Genomic DNA, 3,261 nt, shown 5'->3' on the forward strand with positions numbered 1-3,261 from the left:
ATACGAAACTAGGAGAAGCAGTTGATACTTGATGGTTGCGCTGCCATTCAGACAGACCTTGAAAGGCTGGAGAGATGGGCCAATGAGAACCTCATGAAGTTTAACAAAAAGAAATGTAAAGCTCAGCACTTGGTGGGGAATAAACCCACATGCCAATACACTCTGGGGGCCAATAAATGCAGCTTTGCAGAGTAGGACCTTGGGTTCCTGGCAGACAAAATGTTGAACTTGAGCCAGCAATTTCCTTTTGCAGGAAGGAGGCCAACAGCCTCCTGAGCTGCATTAGGAAGTTCATTGGCAGCAGGTCAAGGGAGGTGATCCTTCCCCTCTACTCAGCACTGGTGAGACCACATCTGGAGTGCTTTGTCCAGTTCTGGGCTCCCCAGTACAAGAAGGAAATGGACATACTGGAACAAGTCCAGAGGAGGGCCACAAAAATGATTAGGGGATTGGAGTATCTCTCATATGAGGAGAGACTGAGAGAGCTGGGACCGTTCAGCCTGAAGAAGAGGAGGCTGAGGGGGATCCCATTTTTGTGTACATACCTGATGGGAAGCAAAGAAGACAGAGCCAAACACTTCCCAGTGGCACATAGTGACAGGAACAGGCTGCCCCCAGAGAGGTTGTGGAGTATTCATCCTTGGAGATCTTCAAAACCCAACTGCACATAGCCCTGTGCAACCTATTCTAGTTGGCCGTGCTTTGAGCAGAAGGGTTGGACCAGATGATCGCATGAGGGGCCTTCCAACCTCAATGTTTTTTTGGTGCTTTGACTCTGTGACAGTGCCTTGAAATACCACATCAATAGAGATGTTCCAAGAACAATGAGTTTTCCATTTACCCTGAAGGATTTTGGAATAGATTTGATGTGGCAGTTCTTTACATGGCAAATACCTTAATTGGTCTGTTATCTACAACCATAGATCTGCACCACTGTAACTTGGTGTGGTGGACTCTGCCCCAAACTATCAAATGTATACATATATATTAAGCGAAAAAAACAACTAGCAGAAATACATTGGTTAATAAGGATGTACTACAAAACTACTATGATGTTGATCTCCAAGCAGGTATTTCACTAGGCAGCTCGGATACAGGTATAACAGGTACAACATCCTTGTTGTACCTCCCTCCTGTTCCACACATCTGTTCCCAAATGGAGGGGTGACCTGCACCCTACCTTTCTTCCAGACAGAGTTGACACTCAGCCAAAACACAGATCAAGGTCAATGAGCTGGGAAAACTTTCTAAATTCCCACAGTGCATAGACTGATTTGTCTAAGTTGATGCTTATGATTTATGGTACAGAAGTAAAAACAGATGTTTTTGCTCTATTGCAAAAAAATAGCTAAATAGAGAATGCTCTGTGGGCATACAGTTGCCAGTCACACATGGTGGTTAAATGAGTAATTCCCATTCACTTCACACTGGACTCAAAAGATGTTACTTTTATGGGTAGGTACTTCTCAATATGAGTAAATGTTACAGAAGCTGAAAAAATCAATGTTATTATTTTCTGAAGTCTTTCACTTCAGATTTGCCTATTTTCTCCTACTCTTAGTTGCTGGGCTTCTTTTTATTTCCTGCCATTTCAGTTTTTTCCCTAAAACAAATACTTATAATGCTTCTTCTCTTGTGGGTCATTATCTTTTGACAAAGAACAATGTGCCATCAGGAGAGACCCAGATCGCCTTAATAAGTTGCAATAATACACAGGAGAGAAGTAAGAAATAAACCCCTCCTAAATTCTTCTCCTTCTAATTTATTATTTTTTAATCTAAGTTTATTAATTGAAAAAGTAGCAAGGGATATGCTATTTTTTCTGACCTCTATACAAATCAATGAACAGAAAAATGATTAGTTGGGGACATTTTTATTGATTTTAAAATAGGTTTTAAGATTACAAGAAATTCAATTCCAGTGAAGGTTTAAAAATTAATCATATATGATCATATATTATATGTTCAATGAAGAAGTAAAAGCAAATATATTTCTTCCAGAATGGATCATCATACAACATCCAATGAGTTCTGTGCTGTAGAAAGTTACATTTATACTTGTGCCTAAGATTAATGAAATACTATATATGGTCAACTCACCTTTATGGTTAATAGCAGCTGTACTTTAAAAAGATACTGAGAGATGAATTAAAGCAGTTGCATTTTGGTGTTATAGCAGATTGATGAGTATCAATCAGATATATAAAACCATGATACGTGCTCAGAATGATGCCTTAGAAGTACAAGCACTGTTTGAAATAGCAGATAAAAAGAGTAATTCTTTTTGTTGATTCTTGCTGCCTAACAATCTGCAGACAATTCAATTCCAATGCCAGTACTATCAGGTAAGAAGAAGAGAAAACCAGGATAAGGGCAAAAGAAAGTCTGTTATGTTGCGGTATTGAAAAGAGATTGAACATTTTATGAATCTTTCACACAGGACTAATGGTGTGATTGATAACTGCAGTGGAGATATAACTTGAAGATTTTCACAAGGATCAACTATGATTTTAACTGTAAGCATTTTCAGGAAATATATATAAATATATTGAAGCATAAACACACGTAACTAACTTGCAAAAATGCAAACATTGAAAGATACATTCAGTTGCTTGCTTTTGCAGACCATTTTTTTCTTTATCCTTTCCTCCGTAGATGTTTATCCTTTCCTAAAATCCTGTATTCTCTCAGAAGACGGTCATGAATCCCTTCTATGTGGCCTCTCATCCTCCCAAGTGATAACTCTCTTTCCTCTTACTCTAATTTTTATGCATATGGTAACTCTCATCCGTTCATCTCTTTCCCCCCTCACTTCTTTTCTCGGTTGTCTTGGGTTCAGAGCAAGCAGCCGCTCACCCTCCAGTCCTCAGGCCCCTCACACCAGCCAGGAGGACAGAAGATGGCCACGCCAGGAGGGCCCCCTTCAGGCGCTGGCTCCTTCCCGCCACCAGGAGCTGCGAGCCGGCGGTCACCCGTCCTCAGAGAAGTGTGAGGGAAAGTGCGGGGTTCCCAACGGCCGCGGGGGCAGAGCAGGCCTCACGGTGACCGGTAAAGTCACCGTGAACGGACTGCCAGCTCTCTTGCAACCCAACCGCCTGTGATGGCGGCCGCCCTGCAAAGGGAGGAGAGAGGGGAAGCCCCGCCCCCACAGGGCGTGGTGGGAGCGGCCGCCCACTCCCCGCAAAGGGGAGGGGAGATGGGGGCGGGGCCACACCTGTCCGCTCCCCGCCTGGACCCCGCCGTGACGCGCGGTGGGCGGGGC

The sequence above is a fragment of the Struthio camelus genome, chromosome 1 (genome assembly GCF_040807025.1).
Source record: "Struthio camelus isolate bStrCam1 chromosome 1, bStrCam1.hap1, whole genome shotgun sequence".
Taxonomy (NCBI): Eukaryota; Metazoa; Chordata; class Aves; order Struthioniformes; family Struthionidae; genus Struthio; species Struthio camelus.